The 22,402-nt window shown below is 39.4% G+C and overlaps 1 protein-coding gene across 1 annotated transcript in view; it reads right to left on the bottom strand.

The window, feature by feature from the left end:
* CNTNAP2 (contactin associated protein 2) overlaps nucleotides 1–22,402 on the bottom strand; it is a 1,915,008-nt gene that overhangs the window by 708,687 nt on the left and 1,183,919 nt on the right. The gene's annotated exons all lie outside the window — the stretch shown is intronic.

Here is a 22,402-nt window from a genome sequence, read left to right as displayed (position 1 = left end):
ACCAGGCCTGCAGGGGAGGACAGTTGGGGGTGACCAGGCCTGCAGGGAGGGCAGTTGGGGGTGACCAGGCCAGCAGGGGAGGGCAGTTAGGGGTGACCAGGCCTGCAGGGGAGGGCAGGTGGGGGGGAACAGGCCTGCAGGGGAGGGCAGTTAGGGGCAACTAGGCTGGCAAGGAAGGGCAGTTAGGGGTGATCAGGCCAACAGGGGAGGGCAGTTAGGGGCAATCAGGCTGGCAAGGGAGGGAAGTTAGGGGCAACCGTGCTGGCAAGAGAGGGAAGTTAGGGGTGACCAGGCCGGTAGGGGAGGGCAGTTAGGGGCAATTGGGCTGGCAGGGGAGCAGTTAGGCATTGATCAGGCTAGCAGGGAAGTGGTTAGGGTGTGATTAGGATGGCAGGCAGAAGCGGTTAGGGCGATCAGGCAGGCAGGCAGGCGAGTAGTTGGGAGCCAGCAGTCCTGGATTGTGAGAGCAATGTCTGACTGCGTTCGTACATCCCTCAAGGGGTCCCTGATCAGAGAGGGTGCAGGACACCCCCCACCATGCACAAATTTCATGCACCGGGCTTCTAGTCTGAAAATAAGCTAATTAATTTTTCATCTTTGATAACCTCTCTCCAGATCATTACAATTTCTCAGTATAGCTCAAAGTCATCCACAATGTCAAGTTCAAATTCTAAAGTCCCTTTGGCCAAACTGCCATAAAACCTTTCACCTTTCTTCTCTAATATTTAATAATTAGTTATTCTCTTGCCAACACCCCAATCATTTTCCTTAGTACCTTATATCTGGTTTATAGTAATCATCCTTTTAATCCACTATCTCACCCAAATATCTCTTCACTTCCCACCAAATTATGCTTTTTTATCCAATTTTATTCTAGTCCTAAAACATTACTTTCATAATGTTCAAAGAATGTGTAATCGTTCTTCAATATCTGTGATATTATATCTCAGATCAGCCTCTATGCATGTAAGACTTTCCATAATCCAATAGATGTTTCCTGGTTTTAGCAACTTGCCAATGTAAACCTTGTACTCTGGTCAGGTGAATTTGACATAGGAGATTGCTCACCCATCCTGGACTTGCCTTCATCTACAATATATATACTACAAGCCTCTTTCTCAATCTATAAATTTCTTAATCAAAGTTAACTACTGAGGCAGATGTGGTAAGAGGCAGGGCTCTGCAGTCAAACAGACTTGGGTTGAAATTCTGATTCCATGAAGTGCTATGTATATAACACTGGCAAAGTGTCCTAAATTTATTTAGCCTTACATGAAGAATGCATATATTTAAGGGTGGTTTGAGAATTGGAGAGAGTAACCAACAGCATTTACCTAATATTATGTCTGGCCATAGTAAATATTTAATAGGTGGAATTTTTATGATCAATATGATAAGTATTATTTCGGTCCCACTCACATTCCTCCTTTCTTAAGGAGACCCCCCGCAGGCAATATGTCTATTTTTTTTTCTGTACAATTAAAGCCATTCATTGATCACCTCATGTACTGTAATAATTATGATAAACTAGAGCTTGATTAATTGTTTATTGAATTTCATACACAAACATTTTATTTCCTAAACAAGACTGAATTATCTTGAAGACATGCTTAGTTGGTTCACCATAAGAAGCACATGCCTATGTAGGAAAGCACCATGGGTGAGAAGCATCAGTCACATCTGCATTTCTAAGTAAGCATGTTAACATTTTAAAGAGGGCTACACCACTCGACCCAGGTAACTAAGAGTACTAGTAGATGTTGAAGGCAGTGGATGTGGGCAGTTTGGGAAGCAAAACCTCTTCTCTTTTCCTTCAAACTATGACGATTATTCTGCTTGTCCCTAACTTAGGACAGGCCTATCAGCTGCTTTTGCCTCATCAACACAAATGGAAAACCCAGCACCTCAGTCAGACTTTATCATGTGTGAAAAATCACCTGCAGAGCTTATTAAAACAGGGGTTCTGCCTCAACCAGGGGATTCTGACTCAGTAGAGAATCTGCAGTTCTAACTAGCTCCCAAGTGATTGCTTGTGCTGCTGGTCTTAGCGCGTTTTGAAAAGCACAACTCTAATCCTGAAAAAGTGAACTCTAGCCCTGGTCGGTGTGCCTCAGTTGGTCCAGTGTCTTCCCACGCATCAAGAGGTCACTGGTTTGATTCCTGGTCAGGGTATATGCCTGGGTTTCTGGCTCGATCCCCAGTAGGGGGTGTGCAGGAGGCAGCTGATCTATATTTTTCTCTCTCCCTCTCCTTTCTTCTCTCTCTAAAATCAAATAAAAAAAAGAACATTTAAAAAAGTTAACTCTAGAAAAGTGGATAAATTCTTAAGTTACATTTAAATATAAACAGAAAAAATAAGTCACTAAAAGGTGATGCAGTAAAATTTTAAATAAAATAAAGCTAGAATGCCACACCACTTCACTCAAGATAATAAAAATGGAATGTGATACCAAACTCTAAATTAAAATACAATGTCAAAAGAAATATACTTGGAGGAATTCACAGAAAAATATTTAGAAAGAAATACAGCAAAACATTAATAGTGATTATCTTAATAAAGAAAAAAACACACACAAAACATAGTGATTATCTTCTGAGTAATAAGATTATGGATGATTGAAAACCTTTCATTATTTTCTGTGTTTTTCATATGGCTTTATAATGTGCATTAGTAATGTCATCATTAAAAATACTCTTGCAAAATGTGTATTAGAAAAATGATACTGAGGTAAAATGTCAAGGGCAACTGTAATACAGCAAAATTGCATTTGTTTTATAAATGAATAAGGAATTAAGAGATTTCCGTTTAAATCTTTCTGTCGTTTACTACTTGGGAAACTCCCCTTAACTTGGTTTTCTCAACTGTAAATTGAAAGCAAAAATAATACCTCCATCACCAAGTTACTGCAAAGATTGAATGAAGTCACAGGATGTGTAAACTAAAAAGCACTGAACATACTAACATTCCATTGCAGAGAATGGGCTGACCACAGCATTCACCCGCATGCCTCAGCCAGGTGAGTCTGCGCAGTCCTGGCTAGGTTGCAGAGTTTTGCACATGAAGCCACAGGAAAGGACTGAGCAGCATGGGCCAGTGAAGAAAGAGAAGAGAGGGGCCTGAGCCACTGTCAGTAATTGAGTTTGCTAGTAGGCTGCTGAAGATCAGAAAGGAAATTGGGCTGATGGCAAAATAAATAGACTCATTAACTCCATTGATTTACAGGTGTCCCCTGCTTTTCAAAAGTTTGCTTTATGCCACTTTGCTTTTTCAATCAACCCTACATAGTGCCTGTTTTTGCTAACTGAAGCACATCCCCAAAACAGAAAATAGCATTCAGTGTTTGTTTTGTAGAAAGCCTTCATAGAGGTGGCCTGCGCCCCAAGGTGCCAGAGTGGCCCCACCAAGCTCCTTTCCCGGGAACTACTCAGCCTCACAGTATGAAGCCTCATAGCTTTGAACTGTGCCTGTGAGCATCTGCGCTTTATCTCCATTTATTTTGTGCATCCATTAGCCAGATGCGTCCTAAGGTAATTGCTTCTTGGCTTTACGCCGTTTTGACTTCCTAAGGTTTCATAGGAATGCTCTACTTTCAGAGGGTGAGGAAAGCCTGAATTGGAAAAGTAATTTTTCTCTGCCGTAATTCTTAGTCCCAAATAAAAGGGCTCATATTCTTAAGTAAATGGAAGGTATTTAGAAATATGACAGCTGAATGTATCTGATTGAATTTCAGAGCATGTAAAAATCCATTAAGTGATAAATCCTAAATACCTTATTCATTTTCATGAAACAATGAATGCTGTCTTTGTAAGATCATGTTAGGAGAAATGGGATATGACAAGGGACTGCTGTATTAGCTTCCTATGGTTGCTGTAACAAAATAAGCAAATGCTTGGTGGATTAAAACAACACAATTGTATTATCTTAACAGTGCTGGAGATAAGAGCTTGAGATGGGTTTCACTGGGCTAAATTCAAGTTGCAGGTAGGGCATATTCCTTTAGAAACCTCTAGGAGAGAATCCAGTGTCATCTTTTCCAGCTTGTAGAATGCACCTGCATTCCTTGGCTCACTGTCCGATTTCTCCATCTTTGAAGCCAATGGTGACTGATGGAGTCTTTCTCACACTCCATCACTCTGATTCTCTGCTTTCATTGTCACCTGTCTATTTTAAGGAGCTTTATGGTTTCATTAGGTCCATCCAGATAACCCAGGATTATATCATGTAAATGTCCTCCAGATATTCCAGGATTATATCATGTGCAAAGGGACCATGAAATCCCTTTGCTGTGTAAGATGACATAGTCACAGATTTATTCCATGGTTTAGGACACAGGCAGATTGTGGGAGGTGATGGAGGCATTATTCTATCACAACTATATAAAAATAACACAATTGCTCTATTTAAAAACACATTTTATGCCCTGGCCCATGTGGCTTAGTTGGTTGGGCATTGTCCTGTGCACCATAAGGTTGCCAGTTGGATTCCCAGTCAAGGCACAAGCCTGGGTTGCAAGCTAGATCCCTGGTAGGGGGTATGCAGGAGGCAGTGGATCGATGTTATGCTCTCACATTGGTGATGCTTCTCTCTCTAAAAATCCTCTCTCTCTAAAAATCAATAAACTATTTTTAAAAATTTTAAAAAGAACACATTTTATTAAATATGCAGTGTACTCACAGAGTTGTTGATTAACAAGAGAAGTAGTCAACAGAATAACAAAGCTAGAAAAATAAAGTCTACCATTTGGACTGAACGTCAAAGGTCCATATGGCCTTGAAGGTGATGCCTTCTCTGCCTTCGCAGTCTAGACCAGCCGTGGGCAAACTAAGGCCTGCAGGCCGGATCCGGCCCGTTCGGCTGTTCTATCCGGCCCGCGGAGCCAAAAGAGCAGAGGGTTCTCTTGCTCTCCCCTTCACTCCTTCACCAGCAGCATGTTAACATGGCAACATCGGGAAACATGGCCGCAGCTCCTTCTTCTGAGTGGGTGGATTTACATCCGCCCACTCAGAAGAAGGAACAACCTCTCAATCTTCCAGAGGCTCCTTGTAATGCCCGCGGACGTGTCCCCCGACATCACCCTGGGAATGCGTAGACACGTTATCGTGGTGATGTAGGGAGACATGCCCCTGGAGAGCACAGTATCAGAGCATTAGCTAAAAAGGAGACCAACAACACTGTTCCCACTGAAGTTGATGTTTTAAAGACCAAAAACCTTTCAACCCAGTCTACATTGCCATCTACATCTACGTCCCGGGCATAATTTGGAAGTTGCACTAAAGAAAATGTTTAATTTACTGTTTACACATTTTGTTCTTTTCTATTTGTTTTAGTTTTAAATTATTTTATTATATTTAAGTTTAATTTGAAAGGCTTTTGTACCTTTCCTTTGTTAGGCAATTTTATTTTGCCTTTGCCATCTTCAATATAAGGTATGTTATTGTGCTATGATTCCTCCATTTTTTGAAGTTTCAAATTATAATAATTAGTGTTTACATTCTTCTTGTTAAAATGTTTGAAATGAATAAAACTATTGAAATAAAAAAAAAAGACCGTACCCTTTTATGTAATGATGTTTACTTTGAATTTATATTAGTTCACACAAATACTCCATCCATGCTTTTGTTCCGGCCCTCCGGTCCAGTTTAAGAACCCGTTGTGGCCCTCGAGTCAAAAAGTTTGCCCACCCCTGGTCTAGACCCAGACATAGCACAAGACCTTGGCAATTGTCAACTCACAGGCAGAGAAGAGTAGAGGTTTTAAGAGCAAAGATGTACAACAGGCACAATGTGCTGGGAAATAAAAACATAAATTAAGTGTGGGGAAGCATGGGACTTGGTTGTTAAGTCTGTAAGGAAGATTCTCCAAAAGGTCAGGGGCCTCTTAGGGGGACCTTGCTGAAGGCAGCAGCTCCTGCCTTGACTTTTCCAATCAAGTCCAAGCCCCTGGGAGTATTTTGCTGGAATCTCTATGTTTGGTCTTTAAACCTGACCTTGTAGAAGCATGTGCTTTCTCAAGGGTACTTACCCTGCTGATTGTATCTGGAGGTTAATTTTAGTTCAAGTTGTTGTTACAATAAAAGCCTATGGAGGCAGGCAATTGGGGCTGTTTTGGCTCCTTATGCCAACCAGCTCCTTAGTCTTCTCTTTCACAGAAATGTGTGTCAGAGTAATCCATTCATCTGTTGCTCAGGGTCTGCTGGTCAGTCTCAGCAATTAAGGAATGACTAGAGTAAGGGCAAAATATAAAGGAGGAAACACTCCCAGGGAGAAGGAGAATGCCCAAGAGTCTGAATTGCTGCAGGGAGAGAACTGGCAATGCATTTAGGGAGCATATTTGGGAGACTTTTTAAACAGTTCAAGGTGCGGGTATTTGTAGAAACTAGACTATAAGGAAAGGAACATGTTGGTGTAATAAAGTAGGGACCATAGGAGTTTGAAGGATGAAGGGGAAAAATAGGATAAAAATTGATAGATGTTGTTAACTTCAAGTGAGGAAGTTGTTTTTCTTTGGAACGTATAAGACAGATTCATGTTATCTTTTAAATAGGATTATTTCTGATTATAAAAAGAATTTACACTCTTTGGATGAATTTTGGAAAAGTAGCAAACAATAAAAAAGGAAATAACTTATTCTCCTGCCTCCAGTTGCAAACTTGGGGAGCTTGCATTTCTTTCTCTTTTTGAATGCTAGGTCCATCTCCTTCCTTCTGTCTAGCCCTCCTTCAAGGATATGACAGTTAATAGAACTAGCAGAGTGCAGGATGAAGAAGGGCCACATTTTATTGGTGATTGTCAGGGATTCCATAGCCCCCTCACTCTCTGCTTTCATGAAATAAGGTCTAAATTCTGACAGTCAATTTCAGATTCTTGAGAATCTAAAACCAACAATTTTGCTTGTTAATGAACCTTCACCAGCACTGGCTAGACTGATTTAAAGCAAAACAAAAAGGATAAAATAGTTTCTTACTGGAATAGCAAAAAAGAAAGCTGCCATTATTGTTTTACCTTTACTTTTTTTTACTAATAGTTGGAAAATTTATTTTCAAATATACATTAGAGATGTTTTTTTTTTTTCCTTTTTGAGGTATATAATTATGACTTGTGCCCACTGATGTTTTGTCAGCATTTTTTTCTATTTACTTAAATTATTTTATAATACAAATCGAAATAAATCTGGGTTCTGTCACATTTTTCCTTGTTCTTTTTTTTTTTTCTTTATAGCCTTAAGTAAGCCATTTTGGATGTATAAATATCTTATTTTGTGTTATCAAATCTATTATGATTTTCCATTTAAAATTTGTTTTCACATTTTTAAGTGTATAATTGGACAATAAAGGATTTGCTGACCATCCTAAGGAGTTTGTATTACTCTGTAACCACAGAATAGAGAGTATAAAATAAGGTGGTAACATTATTAATTTTATGTTTAAGAAATATCTCTTGGCAGCTATGTAAATAATAGGTTATAAAAAATAAATATTAACTAGAAGACTATGGTAAGGGGCTATGGGAGATATGATTAAAATATAACATACTATTAAGAAATAAAAATAAGCCCCCAAGAATGTGGCAGAAAGCACAGATCTGGGATTTGGTGCCATGACTTCACTTTTCACACAAATAGTGATGATTCAGAAAAGACTTTGCTCTGCGTTGAAATATGTTCCCCCAAAAGACATTGAAACTAATTCCTGGTACCTATGACTGTAACCTTATTTGAAGATGATTAAGTTAAGATGTCATTAGAGTTAGAGCTAATTCAACTTGACTAGTATCCTTGCAAAAAGGGAAAATTTAGACATAGAGACAAATGTCTATAAAGGAAAGACACAGGGAAATGCCAACTGCAAACTAAGAGGTGCCTGAGGCCAGCAGAAGCTGATAGAAAATCAAGGACAGATTTTCCCTCACAGCCCTCAGGGAAAACCAATCCTGCAGATACTTTGATTTCTGACTTCTAGCCTCAGAACTTTAAGGCAATAAATCTCTGTTGCCACCCTGTTTGTAATAACAGCAGCTCAAGGAAACTTACACAGACACAGAGTTGCCAACTAACTAACTGAGCCAAGCTCCCCCTGCCCCACCTCTGAGGTTTTTCAACTTTCTGTAAGTGATATGAAGGACAACTCCCCACCATGTTCCCTTACTTTACTTTTAAGAGAGAAACATCTTCCTGATAAAATAGCTACTTCTGGCCCATATGTGCAAGGGCTTATGGTGGGTGCTGTGCACAGTACAAAGTAACAGCTCCCTAGAGCTCCGCTGATGCTGGTGAGCTGAGGAAGGCTCTCCTGCTCATTTGTACACCTCATGTTTTGAGAGAGACCATCACACATGTGGTATCCATCTTTCCTGTTATTATCTTCTAAAGTGCACAGATTGCTAGGAGTGGCCAAGGCTGAAACTTGTTAAAAAGTAAATTGTGCCCTAGCTGGTTTGGTTCAGTGGATAGAGTGTTGGCCTGCAGACTAAAGGATCCCGGGTTCAATTCTGGTCAATTATTAATTAATTATTGTATTACTTATTATTAATTATTATTATTGACATCATCATCATTAATTTACTTATGCCCACCCGTGTATTTCTCATTTGAAACTATGAAATTTACTTTCTCATCTGAATCAGCCTCAGGCACATTTGGTTGGAGAAGCTAGTTTTCTCAGCATCTCATTATTCCCATTAAGGTTAACTATTGAGTGACAGCCAAGCTGGAAGTCCAGAGAGGCGGGAGTGGCCTTGAGACCTCCCCCTGTGAAAGCTCCCTATTCCAGAACCGTACAATTATTTTTAATTAGGACATGTGTAAGCTTTATAATAACTAAGTCCTCATTAACACTTGAATATTAACCTCATATGTTTTCTGTTTCTTTGGCTAACTTTTTAAAGCTTGAATAAATGCCCTGACCACATTATTTCTCTAAGGAACTATTGTCTCATTATGGGCACACAGAAAATGATGGTGGTGGAGTGTGGATTTAAACAAAGATATTCTGCATGCTAATATTATGTCATGATCTTTCCGTGAATATAATTTTTGTATGAGATTTTTTTTTTTTATTATCATCCCCTAATGGGTTCATTTACCTGTTCAAGTCTCAAGGGAAACAGGTAATTTGGGGGAAAAAAGTTTTGAAAAAAACAAAACAGCAGCTCATAGTTCTCTTATATGACTCATCAGTCCATTAAACAATTTTTTTGAAATCAAAGTGAAATCTATATTTATTATTTCATTTCTATTCTCTCTCTTCCCATTCCCATCCCAATTCCGCCTTTTGCTTGATCCACCCCTGAGTCCCTCCAGTCTTTACATTGATTCCAAGTTTCTACTTCAAAGAAAACAATAATCCAGACTTTCACAATGATGGTCAGAAAACTACAATTTTGTGACTTTATATTATCATGACTGCCATATTCCTTCATGATGTCAATATCCATTCCTGGTATTCTTTGATCTTCACTCCACAGAACATCAAATTATCCTGTATTTCATGATTCAATCTAGACAAGATCTACCTGTATTTTCTTCATTATTACTTTCAAGTTATAGAAGACCATGAGGAGGTAAAAAATAAAAATCCTGTAAAAACATATGGGCATCCTACAAACACTTGCTTCCCTATTTTCATAGGGCTTCACAATGGAGCTTGGAAATCCCATTTAGGACTCAGTTCCTTTAAGAGTTGCCTGTTGTCTCTTGCTCCATCTACTTAATCCCCAACTCCTATCTCTAACATTCTCACTCTCATTTTCACTGTTTCCATAATGAGAATAAGAACATTGACTCAAGATGTCTCAGAGACTGTATTCCTCTCTCTCAATATGACTCTGCACTAAACAGGTCCTTCTTCCTTTCTTACTGCAATTTAATTAACTTATTGATATTTACTAATGTGATAATAGATTTATTACTATACTTTGTACTAGAAAATTTTTTTAAAAAGTGAGCAGAATTTGTTATCTAATTATGGGGCAGACATGTTGAGAGATAAAATAATGTACAATTTGCTAAGTGTACAAAAGAGATATAAACAAAATGCCATGAGACTTTAATAACAGATTGGTTAAATTGGTTTTGGACAGTCTGGAAGTCTATATTTGTGAATTCACTTTAAGCTGAGTTTTAAAGGATGAACAGGAGTTTGCCAGAAGGAGGACAGCAGGACCCCTCCGATTTTTCCTTCCCAATGCTGTTACTCCATGCCAGTCCTCTGATAATTTAAGATAATTATTTTCTTCATTTTCCTTTTGTCTTTTTTTCATTGGCTCCATCTTTTCTGTTAATCTGTGCTTGATCTTTTCTATTTGGGGTGGTGAGAAGAGGAAGAAGAAGGAGAAGAAGAAGGAGAAGAAGAAGAAGAAGAAGAAGAAGAAGAAGAAGAAGAAGAAGAAGAAGAAGAAGAAGAAGAACAACAACAACAACAACAACAACAACAACAACAACAACAACATATGCATGCTGCCCTTTAGTCCTATTCAACAACCAACCTAGGGGAACTTCTTCACCACCTACACCTTCACTTTCATGAATGCCTTGAAAAATCTTCCATATTCATCTTTATAACAGTGGTATGAGGTAGGTGTTATCATCTTCAGAGGCAGATCCAGATTTTCTGGAGCCTGATGTTAATATATTTTGGAGGCTCTCTTTAAGAACAAATATTCATATCAAATGAAAATAATGTTGGTATGTAAATGGGAAGTGGGAGTATGGTCAGAAGTTATTCCTAGACCAGCAACAACTTAATATACAGAAATGATCACAGATCTCATAAATAAGTCACTCAGCTCAAATGTACTATATCCCCAACTCAATCTCTCCTCACCCAAACACCACAAAGTCTTAGGGTACTCTTAAGCAAGCTAATATGTGATGGGGGGAAATTGGAGAGAGGGCAGTCTTGGCTTGTTGCAGGTATAAGATATCTTATCCTCGTACATTTTACATGAACATGTGACCACGTGAACATACCCTACACAAGTGAGGGGCTCTGAAGCTTTAGCTCTATGATTATTCCCTCTGATTATTCCCAGTTTACAAATGAAGAAAGGAAGGCTCAGAAAGGTTCTGTAATTTACCCAAGTCACACAGCTGGTCAGTGAGTGGACACCTAGACTCCAACAGATGCTCTGCCTTCACAGGTGATGTTTCTTTTGTTGGCCAGCACAAGCTCCTACCGTTCTGTCTAACATTCTCTAACATTCTCACTCTCATTTTTACTGTTTCCATAATGAGAATAAGAACATTGACTCAAGATGTCTCCGAGACTATATTCCTCTCTCTCAATATGACCCTGCATAATGAGAATAAGTGGACACCTAGACTCCAACAGATGCTCTGACTTCACAGGTGATGAAGGGGTGCTATTTACTTTTGAGTAGTAAATACACTGGGGGTGCTATTTACTTTTGAGTAGTTTAAATGTCCCACTGAACAAGTTCTTCATTTAAAAAGGAAGAAGAAAGAGAAAAGGTACCTATCTACTTTAAATGATGAAATGTGTGGTAGATGGGGAAGCATTTTTAAATGATAAATGAGAATGTAGATAATTAGACTTTCCTGTGCTGAGCTGTAGCCATTATGCCCATGGAATTCTAATTAGACATCACTTCTTGGTAAGGCCATTTTTAAAATTAAGATACCTCTAGGAAAATCACTTGATAGATATTTTTCCTCTCGTAGGATTTCAAGGCACATGTGGACCAGAGTCACCTGAAATTGTAAAAAGCTTTGGGAGGAGATGGTGTGATGTTGGCTCTTGGGTACAGGCACATCCATTCTGGGATGAAACTGTATTATCCTGCCTTATTTTTCTATTACCCAATCAGTTGCTGGATGATTTCATCTAAATAGCTAGTGATTAGGTGAGATACCACATATACACCATCTAGCATCATTTCATTTCTTTTCCCTTGGCAAACACCAAAAGGCCACACTAATTTTAATCATTAAACACAATATGACAAAGAAAATATTCTTCTTTAAAGTTCTATGTGGTTCAAGATCAAATAGAAATATATTGAGTGTAACCAAAGTGGTGAAAAATTCAAGCTCTGCTCAGCTTACCTTACTGTGCATAATTGAAAACTGGCTGTATTGATTTCTTGCCTAATATACATACAGTGAAATCATATTTACCCAACATCCTTTGGAAATGAAATGTTCACAGAACTATAGAATTTTAGAGATTGAGAAGACCTTGGTGTCATCTAATCTAGCTACCTCATTGTAAATAATTATAATAATTATAACAACAACAGCTACTTGGGCTCTTACTATGCATCATATTCTTAGCTGAGTGTATTGCATGCAATGTGCCATCTGATTTTCATAGTAATCCCGTGAGGTATGTATTATTCTTTTCATTTTACAAATGAGGACACTGAGGCTCAGAGAGATCAAAATAACTACTTAGGATACAAGTCATGAAGCCAGGATTGAACATGAGCCCATGGCTTCTGTTCTTAGACACTATATTAACCTTGCTCTGAGAGTCAAATACACCAAAAGCCTTACTCACCTAAAGTCACTCATTTATTTAGTGTCCATTACTAGACCAGTACTTGAATCTATCTGTTATCACATTACCTCTATATCATACAAACTCTAACATAAGTGAACCGATGAACTATTTTCCTTCCTTTAAGCACTAAAACTCATTTTATTTTAAACATTTTCAGTGAAAATCATTCTAAAAATTATTGCATATTAAGCTTTCTGCTTCCTTAATCATACTACATTAAATATAATTGCTATTTCTTGCTGACTCAGGTTTCAAAATTACCCACATCCATCACTGGATGATGCCCTGACAACATGATACTCTCACCAAATGATCCCAGGAAACTCTGTTTCATTAACTTGTTGGTTTCCTGTTTTATAAACCATAATTCCTTATTGCATTATTACTTGAGATGTCCTGCTACTATTGTCCAAATTCTAACTGTACTTCTTGTTCACATAGAAATAAAATTACTCTTACTGTGTCATGAGTTGGGAAGCAATACAGGCAGACCTGTTTATGGTGGATGTTTGCAAAACAAAACAAATCTGACCTCTAGGTTAGTGTCATCTTCCCTTATGAGATATTTTTGCTTTCTGAAGGATAAGGTGGAGGTAACCAGCACAGGGCAGAGAAAGGGCTGCATAAGCAAAAATAGGATGTGCAAAGGCTCAAGGGCCAGAGTGTGATTTTCCGGGTGCGGAGGGGAAGGGGGGGAGGGCGAGGGGGGGGGTTGGGGCTGAGGGACATCCAGAGAGACTGCAATCCAGATTTCAAGACCAGCAAGTAGGAGGAGTTGAGACGAGAATCAACCATGGACCAATTTTCAAAGAACTAGTGCTTTGACTTCAAAACTTTGACTTAGCCTGAGAGTAATAAGAAGCACTAAGAGGAGCTTCAAGGCAGGATGAGATGATCAAGTAGGATTAAGAATCCCCTTTGGTGATAATATGAAGACCGGGCATGAGAGCACTAACAGTGGAGTCAGGAAGAACAGTTATCAGGCCACGGCATGGTTTTGAAACAAGATCCTTTCAGTAGAAATCAGTACCTTCATTGCTGTAATAAGAAGGAAGAAATGGACAAGCCCTAGGCACACTTGTAGCTCCAAAACTCTGTAACCCTGTTGTTTATGATTATTCCTTAAAACATGGTCGATGATATGCAAAAATTAAATAAATAAAGGGTTTTGAATTGATCTTAATCTCTACTTGATTGCAGCTGGAAGTTGATATTGTTTCTGCATTGGAGTCATAAAACAATTGTTGTTGGCTTTTAAGTCTGTTCTGACATTTGATTTACTTCCCTGGTCTGTACAAATTTATGATGATAGGGGTAAAACACATCACAGGTCAGCATTCCAGAATCTCAATTCATTTGGTCATTAGTAATATTCTGAGATTATCCCAATGACTTCTCAACAGGGTGCTAGTGAATGGACAGTGATTATTAATCCTGAACTCTGGGGCCAGAAGAGTTGAACTCTTGGCTGGCTTCCCTATCAATGTGCTCTGTAAACTTGAGCAGGGCACTTACCCTGTGTGGCTCAGTTCCCTTCTCTGTAGAATAGAGGTGGTAATATTACCTCTTGTAGAATTTTGTGAGTAATGAACATTTAGAGAGTTTTGTACTTATTGAGCTCTATATAATTATTAGCTATTATAATGGTAGTCATAATCTTCTTCAAGATCATTACTCTGGAAACAAAAATTATATGTAGCACACTAAAGATGAATAAGAACTTCACTTACTTTTTTTTCTTTTAAGTAATTAAAAAGATATTGGCTTATCAATTCAGATCTAATTTATAATAATTCTTTTTTTAAATCCTCACCCAAGAATTAAGGATATTTTCCCATTGATTTTTAGAGAGAGTGGAAGGAAGTGTGTGTGTGTGTGGGGGGGAGATAGAGGAGAGAGAGTGAGAGAAAGAGAAACATTGATGTTTTATTTTATTTTTTTAAATATATTTTATTAATTTTTTACAGAGAGAAAGGGAGAGGGATAGAGAGTTAGAAACATCGATGAGAGAGAAACATCAATCAGCTGCCTCCTGCACACCCCTACTAGGGATGTGCCCACAACCAAAGCACATGCCCTTGATTGGAATCGAACCTGGGACCCTTTAGTCCGTAGGCCGATGCTCTATCCACTGAGCCAAACCGGTCAGGGTGAAACATTGATGTTTTAGAGCAGTGGTTCTCAACCTTCCTAATGCCGCGACCCTTTAATACATGTTGTGGTGACCCCCAACCATAAAATTATTTTCGTTGCTACTTCATAACTGTAATTTTGCTACTGTTATGAATCATAATGTAAATATCTGTGTTTTCCGATGGTCTTAGGAGACCCTGCTAGCGGTTCTCAACCTGGGTTCATTAACAGTAGCAACATTACAGATATGAAGTAGCAATGAAAATAATTTTATGGTTGGGGGTCACCACAACATGAGGAACTGTATTAAAGGGTCGTGGCATTAGGAAGGTTGAGAACCACTGTTTCAGAGGAAACACATCCATTGGTTGCCTCCCACAGAAGCTCCAACCAGGGGTGGGATTTGAACCTGCAACCCAAATATGTGCCCTTGAATGGGAATCAAACCTGCAACCCTCTGGTACAGAGGCCTACACTCTAACCACTGAGCAATGCTTGCCAGGTCATATAATCATTTTTAAATAGAAGGAACATCCTAGGTAACCTAAAATCAACATTAAGTCCAAAGCTGACATCATTAATCCTCTGTAGAAACAATTCTATTGAGAGACATTTCACTATATTGGAAGAAAATAGACTAGTTCTGTAAGGTTTTGTTTGTTTTTTGTTGAAGGCAAGTGGAGTAAAGAGTAAAGGGGATCAAATATAGGGTGATGGAAGATTTGACTTTGGGTGATGGGCACACAATGCAATATACAGATGATGTATCATAGAATTGTAAACCTATATACTTTTATTAACCAACTAGAGGCCCGGTGCATGAAAATTCATGCACTGGAGGGGGTGGGGGTCCATCAGCCGGCCTGCCCCCTCTCACAATCCAGGAGCCCTCAGGGGCGGGAGGCAACCCAGCGATCAGGGGAAGGCGACCGCCCCCATCACACCTCTGCTGCTGCCACTGCTGACAGCCTAAGCCTCGGCTGCCCCCGGTTACCTGATCCTCAGGTGGCCCTGGGTGGCTGGGCAGCCACCATCTGAGGCTTGCCTGCGCCTTGGGCCGACCCTGGGCGGCTGTGGGGCTGAGGGCGGGTCGGGTTGCACTGTGTGCCTGCCACCCCCGCCCACCCCCCCACCCCCCGTCGGGGCTGAAAGGACTGGGGAACTCTGGCAGGGCTGAGGGGACTGGGCGCCGCCATCTTGTGGTTATGGGCGCCTTCATCTTTGTGATGGTGTGATGTCAATTTGCATATTCCCTCTTTATTAGATAGGATGTCACCCCAATAAGTTAATTTTTTAAAAAACAGTTCTAATTGTTCCAAAGTTTTCACACTGAGCTGAAATCAGACCCCTAGAACTTATTACCATGGATCCTAATTCTTCCTTTTGGTTACTCATAACAAGCCACAGAGGCCTTTTCATGATATGAATTATCTTCAACTTAATTGTATGATTCTTTGAAATTAACTTAAGATCTAATTCTCATTAAAACATAAGGAGTTCTTAAATGCTTTTCACAGCAGTCACTTGTAAGCAGGACTAACTCTCAGTAAACTTGCAAAGCAATTCTCCATTACCTCCTCTTACCCAGTGATGCCACTCCAGGTCCTCCTCCACAGATGGCTATTTTCCTCCAATTTTTTTTTCCTTCCTCCCTGATTAATACACCTCACCTCTAATGAATCTAGCTCTTTATTCAGTTCTTTAGTTTTTGCCACAGAGATAAGAGATCTGACAAGCTAATTCACATCATGATGCGAATAGCCCCAAATAATTTTTCTTGGGCCTTTCTTAAAAGGCTATATTTAGAAGTCAAACTACTCTAGTTCACCACTAGTAAATTTCAGGCATTGTGCATACAGATGAAGGGGAATGTTTAGAGGCCAATGGCGTCTCAGCTACCCTCAAAGCAAAGGCTTACTGCTAAAGTATATATCCCAAGGGCTTAATTGTTAGGGGCTGTTAAGACTCCATCTCTGGTTGATTGTTGGAGAGTGGAGGGGGTCAGGGAACATAACCAACCAGAAGAATGAAAACAAATCCATGAACTTTCTTCTTTGTCATAGGTTGTTATCAATTCACCAATTGAAAAGGACAGTTAGATCTTCACAGAGGACAGTTAGAGAAGGAAAAATATATTCCCTCCATTAACTGTAAAGCCTTTAGTTGATGAAACTAATAGGAAAAAGAGTTAAGATATCAAGGAAGAAACTGGCATAGAAGTGGTATCAGGCTTTTCTGTTGAGGATCAATGAATTTGTTTTTACCCTATTTCCCCTGAAAATGCCAAAATACAGGTTTCTCTATGAAAATGTCAAAGATAGGTAGGCAATTTCTCTTTTACTGATTTACTAACATGGCTACAATCACTGTTGGAGACAGTTGTACATAGTCTTAAGAAGATGTACTCTTCAAATAATTGTCTGCACTGAGGGAATTTTCATTGTCAACAACCACACTTTATTCAGCTTTCTTAAACCACTGCTTGTCCTTTAGGGTTACCTTAATTTCAATGTTCTCTCCATTGTCTTAAATTTGACTTTCATCATTTTAAGGAGTTCTCTGTTGAAAGGTCTTATTAGCCCCAGTAAATATTTGTCCAGAAAATCAGGATAAAAAAATAATCACTAACTCACTTTTCTGGGAGATTTATAAAGGTCTGTGAATGAACTACTTGAAATTCAGATCAGAAGAAATAATGAAAGAAACAGAAAAAAAATATTCCAGAAATCTTTTGTGAGCATCTAGCATGTGCTAACATGCAGTGTCAGGTACTGTGAGGAAAAGGAAATAAATGTTAAAAATAGTCTTTTCTATCTCAGTTGTATACAGGGTCCATTTGCAGAATCAAAGCATAACACCCAATGCAGTCCAAAACTGTATGACAGGGATCTCTGGACATCTGGCAAACTGGAGACATGCTGTAACAGGTGCATATGTTTTGCTTTTATTTATTTACTTATTTATTTAAAATATATTTTATTGATTTTTTACAGAGAGGAAGGGAGAGGGATAGAGAGTTAGAAACACTGTTGAGAGAGAAACATCAATCAGCTGCCTCCTGCATACCCCCTACTGGGGGTGTGCCAGCAACTAAGGTACATGCCCTTGACTGGAATAGAACCTGGGACCCTTCATTCCGCAGGCTGACGCTCTATCCACTGAGCCAAACTGGTTAGGTCATATTTTACTTTTAATTGATTGAAAATCCCATCTGACCTAGATCACCAACCTGTAATAAAGTAGTGCCTGAACTGTGTTTGCGTCAGAGATGTCTTTAGTTGTGAAGCTATAGTGATGGTTAAAGATTCAGTTTTAAAAATAGTGGAGGTGGTCTTAATAAAATCATATTGTGGCACCTTCTAGAGAACATGTTTGATAGCAGTCAGCACCACATTTATGTCAAGAATAATACTTTGTTTCAGTGAAACATGTATCAAAATAAATTAATATTGATCATATGTAATTGATGAGTTTTGTCATTGGGTGTTTAATTTTTAATTTTTTATGATTTAATAAGAGCTGAAGGATAAATATTTATTCAAAGCTCTTTGCTTGTGAATGGTTAAGAGAATAACCAAAATAATTTACCCCTGGCTGGGTGGCTCAATTGGTTGGAGCATCTTCCCATATACCAAAAGTTTTCAGGTTCCATTCCCTGTCAGGGCACACACCCACACTGTGAGTTCAGTCCCCAGTTGGGGTGCATACAGGAGGCAACCAATCTATGTTTCTCTCTCTTTCCCCTTCCTCTCTCTCTAAAATAAATGAAAACATATCCTTGGTTGAGGATTAAAGTAAAAAAATAAAAATTAATTAATCACTGTTGGAATATATTATATAAATACATATATATTCTATAGGGTGGGGCAAAAGTAGGCTTACAGTCGTGAGAATGCAAAACACAGAGTTTATTCTTATATTATTATTTATTAACTAGAGGCCCAGTGCACGGGTTTGTGCACTGGTGGGGGTGTGGCCTGCAGGAATCTGCTCGCTGTGGGAGCACTGCTCATCCTGGTCAGCTGAGCGGCTGTGGACCCACCCTGTGAGTGGCTGCTCCCTCTTTGAGAGCTCACTGACCACCAGGGTGCAGCTCTGCATTGAGCATCTGCCCCTTGGTGATCAGTTCGCATCATAGCGACTGGTCGACCAGTCATTCCAGTCGTTCTGCCATTCGGTCCCTGGATATATTATTTTCCATACAAACAACTACAAACTGACTTTTGCCCTACCCTGTAGATATGCATGTTTACATGTATATTTATACATTTTTAAAAACCAACTTATTTTTAAAACACTAGTAGAGAGGGTAACATCTGCAACTCTAACTGAATTTCCCACACGGCATTCAAGGCTGGGCAATAAGGCCAGCATGGTTCTTCCAAGTCTAGGAGTCTAAGAGCTAACAGGCTAACCTGTGTGTGGGGAAAGATTGGAGAAGGAAGCTTTGCATGTGGGCTGGGTTTTTAATGGAACAGGGCATGCAGGAGATGGTTTGGATTTTAAGGAGGGGCCAAAATTTAGAAAGATAGGGAAGAGTGGGAATTCTTGGATGTGTGGCAGAGAACTGCTATGTAAATGGGACTTCTATGAGATGTTAGAGAGGATGACATGGGTGGAGGAGACCTCATCTCTAAGAGAACAGAGAGCTGGAGGCCAGATTCAAAGCCTTGGAGGGAGCAGCAGGCAGCATGAGGTCTGGAAAAGGAAAGCGGGTGGATCTGGCAGTAGTTTAGGAACTTTCATCTACTACAGAGAAGAGGAACTGTGACATGAACACAGTCTTTGTGGAGGAGCATGAGGAAGTGGCATCCTGTCTGTTTCCTTCCTTAATGCAGGTTAGAGTGATGCAGTGCTTGTTTACTGTGTTCCTCTGAAAGAGAAAGTAAGTTCCCTGGGAGCAGAGGCACACCTGTGTTTATTTACTGCGACATTCTCAGGAGCTGTGCATGGTAGATGCTCAATAAATATTTGCGGAATTAGTAAAGAAATGAAAACACAGATGAATTTCTGTCAAGGAAGAATAAATTGGAAAGAAATTTCAAAGAAGGAATTGATTTTAAAGATGCCGAGAAAAGAAGCATGATATTTTATTCTAATATGTAAATTCAGTAAAATGTCATAATTTAAAAAGTTTTCCCAGGTAGCCCAGTTCCTGCCTGGTAGAATCACACAAATGCGCAGATTTTCAGAGATCTGTCTCTTCCCCTGCTGAGATGGATGTGTGTGGACTTCCCTCTTCCTGTCTGGCTATGCCTTCCTTTATTTGGAATGCTATGATCAAAGCTACCTAGACTGTCACTTGTTATATTAAATGGGAAGATAAAGGAATATAGAAAAAAATTTTGGGCAAGGCTTGTCCTTAAGCCTTTTACACTACATTGCTGGAGATTGAGGAAGCCTACTTTTGCTAACAGAGGGTGAATGTTATTAAATTACTCTTACTATCGGCATTCTTACTGTTACCCTCTTAGTCTTCCTCTCCTCCCACCCCTGCACACAAAGAACAAAGACATTAAAATATTTCAAAAAACTTAACTCCATTACAACTCATAATATTAAAACTCCAGGGGAAATATAAAACCTTTGCCCATAAGCAAGAACTACAAAGAAACTAAAGAATAATTTCCTAACAGTTATCTTTGATGTGAAGAAGTTTGAATGTCTTCTTCCCTTTAGAAATGGTAGAATATAAAACTGGAGGAAGTCATAGTCTTCCTGGTTATCCTGTCCATCTCCTCATTTTCCACCTGAGAAAACAAAAACCCGAAGGTGGTAGGGGCATGCAGAAGGTCAGCCTTTGGAAGCTCACTTCCAACTCTATTTTCAAGCTCCAAACATTTTTCAAATGTGACTTTTTAAAAAATATATTTTTATTGATTTCAGGGAGGAAGGGAGAGGGAGAGAGATAGAAACATCAATGATGAGAGAAGATCATTGATCAGCTACCTCTTGCACGCCCCACACTGGGAATCGAGCCTTCCTGGGAATGGAACCGTGACCTCCTGGTTCACAGGTCTATGCTCAACCACTGAGCCATGCTGGTCAGGCTCCACTGTGACTTTTAATTCCACTTTTAACAAGCTGATTTTAACACAGAGGCTGGCCCCCTGTTGTCATCAGATCTTCATCTAGCTGTAGTTCAGTATTTAACCACCCCCTGGGTATTTACTAAGTGCTGGTTTTTGGGTCAGGGTGCTGAGAGGTAGGACAGACACAGAGGGTATAGAGAGGACTAGGCTTACTGTGCCCACTGGGACTTCTGTCCATGACTGGAGTTTATGTGATTGAGGGGATATCTGTATCCATAGTTTGTGTGTCTGAAATCTTAGAAAACCCACTTTAGTGTCTGGAAGAGAAAAGCAGCAGGAATCATGAGGAGGTGCTCCTATTTCAGGACTAGGATAACAGGGCAATGGAGCAAAACACTTACCACAAATGCTATCACCTTGGCTGTGACTGCCAGAGGAAATTCTTACTGCCCTTTGAAATGTTCATTCCTAGTCTCTTTGCATCTGAAAGCAACTTGTCTTCATGTTAAACTTTAAAAGCCTTATCTTTGAAATAAAGGTCTAATTTTTATGAAATCCATTGGTTTTGCCTATCTGCAAAAGACTCAGGTTTGAGTCATTTTCTTGGGACTGTCAGGGGTGTCAGTCACTTTATAGAACCATCAGCGGGAACATCCCTTTAGTATTCAGAATAGTATGACTGCCCTATCTTTGTTCTTTAAAAGGGTACTCTGTACCTTATGGAGGCTTGGGCCAGAGGAAATTGAGCTGTATCTTCTTAAAAAATACTATTCTAAATGGTACCATGTCAACTGGATTTAAATAAAAATGTCCATTATTATTCAGTCTTATAGGCTTATACCAGGGTTTCTCAACCTCAGCACCGTTGACATTTTGGGCTGAATAATTCTTTGTTGTGGGCTCTCCTATGCCTGATAGGACATCTATCAGCAACATTGGCCCCCGCCCCTAGATGCCAGCAACCCCTCCCAATGTGACAATCACAAATGGCTCCTGATGTTGCCAAATTTTGACCAACCCCTGGATGGGCAAAGTCACCAGGGTTAAGAACTACTGCCCCACACAATGCCTAAAATTCAGGTTGAGCTCCATGCTGAAGGAAACTGTATAATTCTATAAGCTAGAAAGTCAGGGCCATGCTAATCTCTTTTAAAACCACCAAAGAGCTGGCTAATATATTAGCTGTGCTGTTCAGTTCTCTGAACCTCCAGTTCTTCAACTGTCAATGATGATAAAAAGGAAAGGGTATAATGCTAGTTGTTACTATACAGTTACACTATAATATCATCTGTCGTACATACCATAACATATATCATAATATAATATCATATAATATATGTTACAATATATAACTATACTATCAGTTAAACTAGTATTAATATGCTTATTACATAATTGTGTCTGCAGCACATGCTAACTATTACTACTGAATCCAATATAACTGTGACCATAATTAGAACTACTGACCCATTTAGTAGTATCTCTCATACCTGGTATCACTGAGGAAATGGGATAAAGAGTATATGATTTTAAAAAATAATAAAACTTGTTCCTGCCCTGGCTGGTTTGGCTCAGTTTGGTTGGAGTGTTGTCCCATGCACTGAAATGTGGTGGGTTAGATTCTGGGTCAGGGTATATACCCAGGTTTTGGGTTCAATTCCCGATTGAAGCGAATAAAGGAGGCAACAAATTGTTATTTCTCTCTCTCTCTCTCTCTCT

The sequence above is a fragment of the Plecotus auritus genome, assembly GCF_963455305.1.
Source record: "Plecotus auritus genome assembly, chromosome: 4".
In the NCBI taxonomy this organism is placed as follows: domain Eukaryota; kingdom Metazoa; phylum Chordata; class Mammalia; order Chiroptera; family Vespertilionidae; genus Plecotus; species Plecotus auritus.
The sequence above is the reverse complement of the archived record's forward strand: the minus strand, read 5'-3'. Positions and strand labels throughout refer to the sequence as shown.